Raw genomic sequence first — 13,566 nt, forward strand, 5'->3', positions numbered from 1 at the left:
CAGACCACTCAGATGTGGCCCTTTAAGAGATCTAAAGCCGGCTGCTTGCAAGTTGGCATGGAAACGGTGGCGTCCTGCCTTTACTTCCTGGTCCCGTTTTGCTCTTTAACTGACGTTGCATTATTGTCACGTGATCGGCTTACTTAAGCCACTCCCCACCGTTATTCTGTGCTTCTGAATCTCGTATTCCAGTAACGCTGTTTTGGATTCCTTGTTTCCTGTGTCCATTGCTACTTTTCCTTGCTCCTGCTTCCTTTGCCCAGCCTTGTCTCACCTGGTATTCGACTTCGGACTGCTCACGGATCTGCTCCTCTCTACGCCCATGTTATTTCCTGTTGATTGACTCGGACCGCTCACGGAACTGCTTCTGTCCAAATCCATGGTACTTCACCGCCCGTTCCTGTTGTTTGACTGGGACCGCTCACAGAACTGCTACTGTCCAAATCCATGGTACTTCGCCGCCTGCTCCTGTTGATTGACTTGGATCGCTCATGGAACTGCTTTTGTCTACGCCCCTTGCCTTAGGAACTTTTGCCCGCTACGGAACGTTACTCTTTTGGAACTTGTGGGTACCTCTTGGAACTTGTTATAGTACACGGACTAGAGACTGCCTCAGTGTACTTCTAGGCATCTTCGTTTCATCGGATTAGGGTTTGCAACTTGTGGACATTCTACAGTCTCCTGGATCTACTCCGATCTCAGCACAAACTCCTTCTTGGAATCCCTTTGCCTCATGATAGGCCTGCCACTACGGTAAGACTCTACCCCTGTCATTCTTTCTCTTGCATACTCCATCTGACATATTGTTAACCCTTGTTTGGGTTCTTGTTTCAGAAATAACCCCCCTACTATTTGCATCCTGCATTAACGCCCCACTGAGGTGTTGTTACTTTCAGGTTATTCGGTAGTAAAGTGATAATTTATAGTCACTATTGTTACGGATAGATCTGTATTAAACATTGCTTTCCTTGCAGTTTGTGTCGGTGTCCTCCAGTGTTTTTGGTGACGCTACCTGCTACATCCATTCTGCTTCCTGTGATTTCAGGGTCCTCCTGCGGCATCCTGTCTTTCTGTCAATCACCCACTCTGGTTGTTCATCTCACCAACCAGTCTGGTAGATTGGCAGGAAGAATTATACAGCTACACTACGTGTGGAACGCGCCTCTGACAGAGGACATGAACTCTATACTTCATACCATTAGATGCATAGACTGCTCTGAAAACATACAGCCCCCCAAGCTTATACTGGAAAATGCCGGGACTTTTGCCCTCTATCTTTCGTAGAATGGTGAATGCTTCCTTTAGACACAACAAAGTCCCAACTGCAATTAAAACAGTTACTGTTACACCCATACTCCAAAAACCTGGATTAGACCTACACAACCCTTCCAATCTCTGTCCAATAACTAACTGTAACCTTTTCCTAAGAATCTTGGACAAAGTCGCTACCATCCAACTCCAAGATTATGTCGACAGGAACACCCTCCTACACACCCAACAATCAGGCTTTGTAAGAGCACATGGTCCAAAGATGGCCCTGCTCGACCTTCAGCCTAAAATGCTTAGTATACTAGACAAGGGAAAAACAGGGATGCTGATATTATTAGATCTCTCTGCAGCATTTGATTTGCTCAACCATCAAAAACTCCACAAAGCTTTGGACAAATCAGGTAATTGTTCTCGAGCAGCCATAGACTGGGTAACATCCTTACTCAAAGAGTGGAGCTCCAAGACCCACTGGGGTGACCACTTCTCCATACCAAGACGAATAAATCATGGCATACCCCAGGGGGCTAGCCTATCACCCCTTCTGTTTAATCTCTATGTGCGGTGTCAATGTAACCTATGAACCAATTTAGGGGTCTTCTTTACAAATTTTGCAGACAATATACAACTTGTCATCGAACTGTCCGGCTGTCATACCACTGACAAAAATAAGCCTGCTTGCATCTACAGCATCATCGAAGCCTGGATGATGACAAATTAGCTTTGCCTCAACGGAAGCAAGACTGAGCTCATGATCTTTGGATCACACCAGGCAAGAGCTAAGCTAGACACAGAATATACCACCTTTAAGATCAAAGACGCAAATGTAGGAGTCTCTGATAAGCTCAAGACACTAGGTGTCTACCTGCAAGCATCCTTGGGAGCGGAAGCCCACGTAACATATCTTAAAAAAAATTGCCAATATCACCAAAAATGGCTCAGCCGCACCAGGCCATTACTGAGTAAACAAACAGCACCATTATCGACAGAGCCACAATCTTATCCAGACTGGACTACGGGAATGCACTACTTATGGGGGCCAATAAAAAAATGCATCAAACAATGTCAAGTCATACAGAACAATGCAGTAAGGGTAATCACCAAGAAAAAAAGGGAGGAACATATTACAGAAGACAGAAAGTCCCTTCATTGGTTAGCCCTGGAAGACCGGATCACCTTTAAAGCAATTACCATTGTCCATCACTGTATATATGGATCTGCAGCCATATACCTAAAAAACCAAATAACCACATATGAACCTTGCCACACCTTAAGATCCAAGGCACAAGGATTTGTGACAGTAACTCATTCCAAAAAAGCCAATGGACTTGGACGTGCATTCCCTACCAAAGCGGCATCTAAGTGGAACGAGCTCCCAAACAGCCTAAAGCTAGATTCTAACTATCATTCAGGAAGAAACTGAAGACACTGTTGTTCAAATAAAGGACCTGCATAAATACTAATATCCATGCAATGTAATCTAATCATACTAGTAATCTTACTCTACTGTCCCGTCACTTTTCTATTGTCCTTGTCTTCATGTAATGCGCCCTGATGCCTGCGTGCTTCAGCGCTATAGAAATAGATAAATAAATACATATATCACTAACAAAAAACGTAGTTAAAGGGATGTTATGCTTAAGTTGCACTACTAAAAAAACCTATGAAATTCAATGGAAAACTGTTGTTACAGGGACGCTATGGTTACAAGTAAATCCGCGAAACCCCAGAAATTCGGCAGTTATGGTTAGCTAAGCAACCATAACTCGCGCTACCACTGTGCACTGCAAGCGCTAATACCCATGACATCAAAGATGACATCACAAATGTCATTCATGACATGCCTGATGACATCACATGTGTGGCTCCCTCTTTTTTTGTTCAGTGACATATGTACACTGGGTGCTTTCCTTCACTGGGAGCCATGTACTAACAATTGAAAAGGTACTATATTTGTTGACCTTATCCTTCACATATGGTCTAACACTACTTTCCTTAGGGTTCAGGCACATGATATGATAAATTTACATAGGGGAAGAAGTAAGCCTTAAACAAAGCAAGCATTTCTGTGCATGAAGATAATCAGTTAGGTTATGAACACTTTCTGGTAGTAGTCTTACTGTGTTGCTAACTGTACTGTCCTTCTAGATGCTCATATTTGTATGCGTTGTCGTCACTTTATATTTTGTGTATAGTTGGACCATTATGTAGTAAGTGAGGCATTCCAAGCTACTTATTACATGTTGCACAGTACCCAAAACCTTGAAACAAAAGCATTCATTATTTCACTATCCAACATGGGAAGATTTTAAATAGTGCACCTGTATGATGCATGCTGCAGACAGTGCCTATGTTTGTACACGAGTTGGGTCATGTACTGGAAAGAACTCTGTAATGCAATGCTGTTTATAGAAATGCATTGGTTAATGAACTGTGTATCTCATAATAGTTCTTCCAATGATCTCTGATCGCTTTCTTCCAACAGTACAATGCCCATCCCTTATGTAGGCTTTTCATGAAAACTAAATACACATGTGATGTCATCAGTCATGTCATCAATGACATTTGTGATATCATCTTTGATGTCATGGGTGTTAGTCCTTGCAGTGCACTGTGGTAGTGCGAGTTATGGTTGCTTAGCTTACCATAACTGGTGAATTTCTGGGGTTTTGTGGCTTTACCTATAACCATAACGTCCCTGTAACAACATTTTCCATTGAATTTCATAGGTAGTGCAGCTTAACCATAATGTCCCTTTAACAACTTTTTTTGTTAGTGCATTTCATAGGTTTTTAGTAGGGAACTTTAACCATAATGTTGCTTTAGGCTAGTTTTTGCAGTAAAGGGGAAAGGTTTTTAGTAGCGCAACTTAACCATAACGTCCCTTTAACAATGTTTTTTTGTTAGTGAATTTCATAGGTTTTTAGTAGGGCACTTTAACCATAACGTTGCTTTATCATAGTTTTTTCAGTAAAGGTGGTAGGGTTTTAGTAGCGCAACTTAACCATAATGCCCCCTTAATAATGTTTGTTTCACTGAATTCCATTAGTTTTTAACAGGAAACTCTTAGTTTGTATACATGTACTGTACAGCATACTGAAGCCGGTGGTTCTATGCTAATAGCCACAGTGGTTGCAAACAGTGCGTCTGTTCGCAGACATCGTGTGGAGTCCAAACTACTGAGAAAGGGAAGGGTGGTCGTAAAAAGTGATAACATGGAGCAAAGACAAAAAACATATAGAAACATCAGCAAGTGCGTGAATGGGAAGGGAAAGTGCAGTAGCTATAGAAAGTCTGTACTTGCACAACAAACAGCGCAAAGGCATAGGGTATGCAGCATAATGGAAATCATACCGCACCTGCTTCACAATCCAACAAAGGACGAAGAGGAAGAGGTAGAGATGCCAACTACTGAGAGCGGAACGTCACTGCAATGTGGTAAGTACACAAAAGTGTATGCTATAATTGCACAGGTCCGGTAGTGTACAATAGTCGGAAGGCATGATGTTTTCTGTTTGTGCACAGCAATGGCTAACACCCTAAAATGGCTGGAAGACAATTTTCCACATGAAGAAATGAGTGAGGACGATAGCCCCATTGCTACCCGCCACAGTGTGAAAAGGGAAAGAGTTACTGCAAGGGCAAGCACCATAGAATGGCTGGAGGAGAATTTCCTGCATGACGAAATGAGTGAGCATAGTAACCCCATAGGCAGGGAACGCAGTGTCAAAATTAAGACAATTACAATATATTGCTTCATATAACCTAAACACATTTTTTTGTTCTTTGGAACATACAGGAATACAAACGAGTACACCAGAAGCAGCACATTTTGCACAGCAACATACCGCCAACGAAAGTGAAGGAAACGTTGTACAGATAAAAGTAGACAGCCTTTACGCCAAAATGGATGCCTTGCTGAACGAATTTGCTATCTTGAAAAGTTTTGCAGAAGAACATATTATGGGGAAAGTAAGATATCACTGCCCGACCTGCACATGCCCCCCTTGGCCATTTCCCAGCCCCCCATCCCCGCAAATTACGTGTCATGAGAAACGCTTCAATGAGACCTCAATCCCTTTTTCCCCTCACCACCAGAAATGCTGAAATCCCCAGTATATGTATCTGTTTCTGGTCCCCCTTCCCTTTCCGAATAGTGGCTATGAATGTGTGCTAATAAATATTGATATGTGAATTTTTTTTGAATGTATATGTGCCTTTTCCTTTGTTTTAAGAAGGCCATTGTAACTGTGAAGGGCACAGCACTGGTGGGGGTGATTGCAAGTGAGGAAAATGGAGGAGTTGTATGACCGCCGCACCTGTCTTCCCTATGCGCAATCACAATGGAAGCATCCGTAAGACGCCTCTACGGGCTGCATGTTTGAATGCACAGAGCCGCCTGTAAGTAGTTGTAAAACCGTACGGTGGTCGGTCACACAACTTCGCATATGCGTATCTCATCCTGTGACTCCTAGAAACACTGCTCCTGGTCAAGATATGTGAAAACACGCGTGATGTAGTTGTAGTAGGTGGAACCTCGCACCCACGTCCTGCAAGTACCTTTGCACGTAAACATTCCACCTACTGTATCATGCACACACCAAGGTTATGTAGAAATTTCAATGCATGTCTGCCGTACATTTAAGTAGTCTGGGAATGGCAAGGTTATCTGTAGGAGACCTATGCATGTGGCCACAAAGTATCCTGGCCAATATGCGTCCTGCAGACAGAATGTTAACGGAACAACGCTGAGCGTCTGCCCTTATTTTGCGGACACTATCCAAAAGGACAATTTTCTGCAGTGCATGGAGTGTTACAGTGAGAGTGCACCCTTACAGAGGTCCTACACTCTTACTTCTACATGTAGGTATTGTATGGAAATATTTAGGCCCACTTTGCGACTGCACAAGCTCCAGAACAGTCTTATAAAAGCACACACCCCACAAGTGCGCTGCAATCCCTGTTTGGCTTTCCAGAGGAGAGCAGCGGTGCATATTGGTTCGTGCAGAATTTGCTTTCTCACCAATTCTGTGAATGCAAAGTATCTCTCCAAATAATGGCCACCAGAGCTGCTGCTTCTACCTCTGACTCAGGAGCACCCACAGCCTCACAACCAACACCTCCTTCAGAAGGTCCTGAGCAAGGGAACAGTAGTCATAATGTGGAGGAACAGCAAAAAAGAAATGAGGATAAAGTAGAGGGAATCCCCATTGCCTGCAGCCAATGTGAGTCATGGGTGTGGAAACTATTTAGGACCGTTGGAGATGTGCCAAAATCTTGTGCAAACCAGGTCCAATGCACTGAGTGCTCAGTCGCAGAAAACCTGGCTTGTACAGCTATGGCACCACCTCCATGCGGCGGCACCTAAAAGTGAACCAGAAGGCAGCTGTTCAGAGGGTTGTCCCCTTGCAAGCAGGCAGTAGGTTATTTTCCTCTACAGCATCCTGCTCATCTGCTCCTGCCACTACTAGGGTGACTGCAGTGGGCCAGCGTGTCCCACAACCAGCCTTGCAGTACATACGCACTGCAAAAGACCCGTACCTTTCAAAGGTCACTCTAGTGTACATGTAAGTGCTTTTGAGGCTTCAGTCCAGGAGCATGACAAAGAGTAACCCTACCCAAGCGAGGTGCACCCCACATCTTCTGCTCTCCAGGTACGATTTCTTATCCCTGTGGTTGATACCCTTTGCTAAATCTCCCTTCCATTGCTGTCCTTCTGTGGCGTGTCTTCTAACAACTGGAAAAATGCTACACAACCAGAAGGGGTGAGGGTAAGAAAAAGGCTCTTTCCAGAGCCACGTTGCACTGTTCCAAAAATAGATTTTGTATTAAAGCATACAGGCGGTGGCGCAGGCTATGAGCCCCGCGTACAGGGTTTTGAACCATGGGCGGCGGCACTTTCCGTCAAAAGCATTGTATGCATTCGCAAAACTAAGTGGTGGCTCTGAAAAGAGCCTTTTGGTGCTGTTTGTGTTTGCATCTTTCGAAGTGGTGAAAACCGACAAGGAAAATGCGTACCAAACTTGCAGGAAGCGCTGCATTACATTTTGGATATTATGCAGAAACAGCTCATTGCCAGCATCAGATGAACTCCATCTAAACGGAAAATGTTCCTACTACGAAACATAATGTTTTCATTGTGGAACGAGAGCATGCCAATGTCTTGCAAAAATGCGCAAACAGCCTTATTTACATTGCGCCGCGCTTTCTCCATTTGTGGCCCACGTGAGGAAGAACGGAGCCACACCTGTCCCTAGGCAATCTGAGAGAAAATTATGTCTGACTTTGGAATCATTTCCATGAGTTCCCAAAATGTCTCCTTCATTGCAAACTGCATGCAGTGAGATGCCACTAACATGTCCTAAACTGTTCCCCTTCACAATGAACAACATTAATGTCTGGATGAGCGTGCATCACCAAACTGGCACAAAGAGGACCCACATGGAGCCACTTCATCCCATGTATTCCATACCAGTGCACAGCAACATTATGGAACCCAAGATGTGCTGCCAGTGCATAGCTTTCTGCATAAACTTATAGCCAATGTATCCAGGTGTCACCCAAAAGCCATATAGTCCACCTACTGAACAGCACAACCGTAGCCATCTCCACTCCTATTTGCAAACAGACGTTCTGGCACATACTGTCGCTACACACCACACCCAGGAAATCGTATTGACCAATCCCAATTCCTGCACAGTCCCATTTCCATTCCAGCCACCCTGAAAAGATCTGGATGTACCACATGCGCACCTCCAAATGGCGTGGCTTTCGCCAACATATTGGCCTGTGTGAGGGGCTGCGCAAACACATGTGAAGCATCATACATAATGGCTGCTTTGATTGTAGTTGTAACGCTTACCTGTGGGGCCCTGCAGGAGTGCCTGGTCCGGACTGTGTATGTGTGCCGCATGATTCAATGGCGCTGTTTGTCCAAGCCACTCCGTCCTCCACAATGCGCTGCAAGACTGTATGCCCAGGGAATGGTGAAGTGGGGAGTGGATTGGTTAGGAGCTGCTGGCAGGATTGCTTGAATCTTCTGGATCCCTCTGGATGGTGGGCCCTAACACAGACACAATAGGGATCATAAGACTCTGTCTTTCTACGGTCTCATATGATCCCAGTGATGAACAATTCCCAACTATGATCTGTGTTCCCTGCTCACCGTGTTAACTCCATAAAGCAGTAGTATATCCAGTTCCTTCACTGGGATTAGTGGCCCAGACCTGCTGCGTAACAGTCTCTGTTCAACTGCAATGTTCATACAAGTGTCATACAAGTTTCTGTTTAACTGCAATGTTCATACAAGGTAGTTAGCCACCTCTCCCTGATCGTGTTTCAAATAAGGCTGATGTCCAGAACCGCGCTGTAAATGCACACGTTCAACATGGGAGTTCAGTCTGCAACGTAATGTCTCTCTCCTTTCAGAATGGAGTTGCCGCCTGATTTCGTCTGTGTCCGCCGACAGCGTTTTTTTCTGTTTTCTGATGTGCTTGAAGACGATTCCTGGTAAGTATGGTTGCGGAGGGAGGGGCAGAGGGTTAGAGTCATGTAAACTTATTTTCTATTCTGTTGCTTCTCTTACAGGTGACCATGAGAAGCCGCGCAGAGTCCTCGGAGCTGATGCAGGCAGCTGACGTGGATCTTCCTGAGTTGCGGAGACACGATGGTGTTCCAGTCAAGAACTGCAGGCTGACTTTCCTGAAGTGGCGAGGCTGTATTCCAGTTGCCGGCAGGTCCACCACACGTGGAGATCGGAGCAAGAGGCAAGCGGCACGCTGCCTGAGAGCAGCCAAGGAAAATGCTAAGCACTGGGTGCGGCCCAGGGTGTGGCTTATATAGCCCTAGGAAGCACCCAGAACCACTAGACCACCACAGATAATGTTATATGAGGAAACTCTGGGGCCATCTGCTTTTTACCTGAAGGCTAGATCCGGGGGCCATCTGGGGAGTGGCGCTGAGCCCCATCACCAGTTGCAATGCCCTTCTGGTGCCAGCTCGCAACCCTGTGGCTCCAGGTCGCGCTTGAAGTGACCAGAGGGGTTTGGTTTGGAATCGTGACAGCATTCCCCCTCAAAACCCCCCCTAGGAAGGCGATCCCCGGCCCCGGGCGCTCCTGATAATTACGATGGTATCGGGCTAATAAGTGTGGGGCATGTATGTTCTCAACCGGCTCCCATGTTTGATCCATCACCCCATATCCCTTCCAATCCACTAGGTAGTAGAGATTCTTCCGTATGGTCTTGGAATCCAATATTTCCTTCACCTCATATTCAACTTCTCCCTGTACCATAATTGGGAAGGTCGTTTTGTGGAATCCCGGGTACCCGGATGTTTGGGTTTTAACAATGATTCATGGAAGACTGGATGTATGCGCATGTTCGAAGGCAAGACCAGCTTTACCGCCACAGGATTAATAATGCAATCAATGGAGTAAGGGCCGATGTATTTTGGGAGGAATTTCCTAGGTCCTTTCAATTGGATGTATTTTGTGGCTAACCAAACTTAATCGCCTACTTGGTATTAGGCTCCCTGGACCGTTTTTGCATCTGCAAAGAATTTGTGAGCTGCTTTTGATTTCATTAGAGTCTGTGTATCCTTCTCCATAGTGTCTTTGATGTTGGCATGTAAGGTTTCTACTGCCGGCATGCCCAACGGGTTTGGTGGATCAAGTGCCGAGGTGCGTGGATTTCTTCTGTGTAAAAAAAAGAAGGGTGAGACCCCTGTTGAGCTGTGAACAGTGTTGTTGTAGGCATATTCTGCTGCCCACAAGTCTACCCAATTAAGGTCCACTTGAGTTAGCATACACTGAAGGTATTGCTCGAGGGTCTGGTTTGTCTGACCGTCCGTCTGTGGATGGTTCCTAGTGGACAGATGGACATCGATTTGAGCTTTAGTGCAGCAACTCTGCCAGAATTTGGAAACAAATTGACTTCCCCGATCTGAAATTACTACAGAGGGAAAGTCATTAAGTCGGACAATGTGTGTTAAGAAGATTTGCGCCAGAGTTCCTGCATTCGATAAACCTTTTAAGGCAACAAAGTGCACCATCTTAGTTAACAAGTCTACCACGACTAGTATGGTGCTATAACCGTTGCAAGATGGTAAGTCGGTAATGATGTAGAATGCCATGGAGCTGGTGGAACTGACAGTGAGCGGAGTAGCCCTTGTGGTTTATTTCGCGGTGTCTTGTTTCTGACACATATGTCACAAGTATTTACATGCTGCATTACGTCCTTTCTCCATGTAGGCCACCAAAATTTCTGTTGCACCTTGGCCATGGTTTTAGCTTTCCCTGGGTGGCTGGCCGTAAGTGCATCATGATAGATCCTTAGAACCTGGTCTCGCATGGCAGGAAGCGGAAGGTACAAACGAGTCTGATAATACAGAAGCTGGTTTACTTCTGTCCGTTGGGTTTCTTGTGTGATCCATGCTTGTATGTGTTCAGGGCTCATGAGTTGTTTGATCTTGTCATGTAGCTTGTCCAGGGAAGGAAAACTGACTTGCATAATCCCCAACATTTTTTCTTCCGGTATAATGGGTATGGGTTCTGGGTTTGCGTACACTTCATCCCCTTCAGTATGCCAACCAATTCGGGATAACGCATCCGCCTTTCCGTTCTTTACTCCAGGGCGATAGGTCACTGTGAAATCATACTCTGAAAAGAATTGTGCCCATTGTAAATGGCGAGGAGACTGGGCTCTTGCTGACCTTAGAAATTGCAAATTACAATGGTCGGTAAGGACAGTCACTGTGTCATGTGCACCAAGGAGAGGGTGCCGCCATTCCTTGAAAGCAGCTTTTATGGCCAATAGCTCTTTGTCTGCTACTGCATAGTTCCATTCGGCTGGATTAAATTTCTGAGACCAAAATGCCACTGGATATAGCTGATTAGTGTCAGGGTCTCTTTGGGACAATACCGCCCCCATAGCTACATTGGAAGCATCCGTCTCAACCAGATAAGGCAGTTTAGGATTTGGATGCTTGAGTACAGGTGCCGTTGTGAATTGGCGCTTCAAGTGTTGGAAACCAAGTTCTGCTTCAGGGGTCCACCGGAAAGTATGGTTTTTCCAAAGTAAAGCAGTGATGGGATGAGCTGTATTCGAAAAGTTTGCAATGAACCGGCGATAGAAATTAGCGAAACCAAGAAAGCTTTGAACTGTCTTGATGGAGTTTGGTGATAGCCACCGTAGAATTGCCTCTACTTTACGATTGTCCATTTGGATGCCCTGAGGAGTCAGTATGTACCTGAGGAACTCCACGCTGGTTACATGGAATGCACACTTCTCAAGCTTGGCAAATAGACGATGTTGGCATAACATCTCCAACACCGCCCTGACGTGATGCACATGTTCTTCTAGATTTGCAGAATAAATCAGGATATTGTCTATGTATACCATGCACAGACTTCTAACAATTCCCTCAGAACATCAGACATAAAAAACTGGAATGCTGCTGGGGCGTTGCACAGTCCAAAGGGCATAACAGTGTACTCAAATAATCCAAATTTAGTGCGGAAGGCCATCTTCCACTCGTCACCCGCTCTTACGCGGACCAGATGATAGGCTCCTCTGAGGTCTCATTTTGTATAGATTTTAGCCCCCTTTACTTGGTCCAAAAGGACGGGTATAAGCGGTAAAGGGTACCAGTTCTTGACGATGATTTTAGTCAGCCCTCTGTAATCTATAAAGACCCTGAGGTCTCCTTCCTCTTTGGGGACGAAGAAGAGAGCAGAGGAGATGGGCGACTTGGATGGCCGGATAAACCCGTTGTTCAAATACTGGTCTAAGTATTCCAGCAGATGTTGGTTCTCCTTTTCTGTGAGGGCATATGTACGACTGCACGGGAGCTGGGCTCCTGGTATTAGATCAATCTGACAGTCATAGGGCCTGTGGGGCGGTAAGGTGTTGGCCTGTTCTTTGTGAAAGACGTCTTGGTAATCCTTATATTCTGGAGGCAGCTGTCCTATAGCTCCAAGTGTCTTTTCCAGGGATTTGACTCTGGTTTCTGGAGATATAGCTGAGTTGCTAGATACCAGCGGGTAACAGGTGCGAGTACACTCGGCTGGGAAAGTTATACCATGGGTCTGCCAGTCAATGACCGGGTTATGGCATTCTAACCAGGGCATTCCTAGTATTAATTGGAACTGGGGTGCGCTGATTAAATCAAAGACTATATGTTCCCGATGTCTGTCGTGGCACAACATCGCAACCCTTTCTGTACAATGGGTCACTGGACCAGATGACAATTGAGACCCGTCCACAGACACGATATTGTCTGCTAGTTTCCTTCTCAATATGGGCATTCCAATTCGCCGGGCCACAATGATGTCCATGTAATTACCTAGTGCCCCAAACTCAATGTATGCCTCCAAATTGTTGGCATGGCATCCACCAATTACACCCAAGAATTGTGCATTTAACGCTGTCACCTCTGTTGAACAGTCCATAGCAACCGTTAAACACGCAGAGTTCAAGTGTCCTGTAAACCAAAAGCACCTGCTCGAGAAAGTACTGTAAAATGATCTACGAGTTCTGCATCCAGATACATCGGCATCGCTACCCATCACCACACCTTATACGTATTACTACTTTGTGTACAGTACATTTGCAACTGTGTTATACATTCGTAGCACAAGGGGGCACCTGGCACTGAATCTCCATAACATATGCAAAATTCCTACTGTTATTTCTCCCATCACCTACCATATAATGGCTCCTACAGTGGTAGGTGTTGGCAAATGTTCCATTTGCCCATAGCAGCCATTGTTATATGCAAATGGGAGCTCTGTTCTTTGGGGCCATCATTTTTATGATGCTTTCCCTCATTAACGCACCTCATATCCAATTTGTCAAAATCGCATACAAAAGGATCAGTCAGCGTATCCCACCAAACTAAGCTAAGTGCATACATTGCATGCATACCAACTGTTTCCTGACACTTACCTTTCACACTTCATAGATTACAACAGTAGTAAAAAAATAAACAAATGTATGTGTGCATTGACAACAGTAACATTCATAAACGTGCATAAGGAAATTAAAGACCAGAAGCAATGGCTCCACTCATGTAGCAAGCATACATATGCAGAGAAGTACATGGAAAAGCAAACACAAAAACATTCTGCTTTGCAGTTTGTATATCTTTCCGCACCTTTTTGTCATCCTTCCACAATGTGAAGTCCTCCACTTTGAAAGTAAATAGTCCTACAGTAATACACACACGTGTTCACTCAGAGGTCATACAATACACCCCTAAATAATACAACAACCCCCTCAATAAACATCCATGCTTATGCTC

The 13,566-nt window shown here is 45.1% G+C and overlaps 1 protein-coding gene across 1 annotated transcript in view; it reads right to left on the minus strand.

The window, feature by feature from the left end:
• Positions 1-13,566, minus strand: part of LOC138520371 (dehydrogenase/reductase SDR family member 4-like) — a 290,361-nt gene that overhangs the window by 220,632 nt on the left and 56,163 nt on the right. The gene's annotated exons all lie outside the window — the stretch shown is intronic.

Source organism: Ambystoma mexicanum, chromosome 13, assembly GCF_040938575.1.
Source record: "Ambystoma mexicanum isolate Mex_15411 chromosome 13, UKY_AmexF1_1, whole genome shotgun sequence".
Classification (NCBI taxonomy): Eukaryota; Metazoa; Chordata; class Amphibia; order Caudata; family Ambystomatidae; genus Ambystoma; species Ambystoma mexicanum.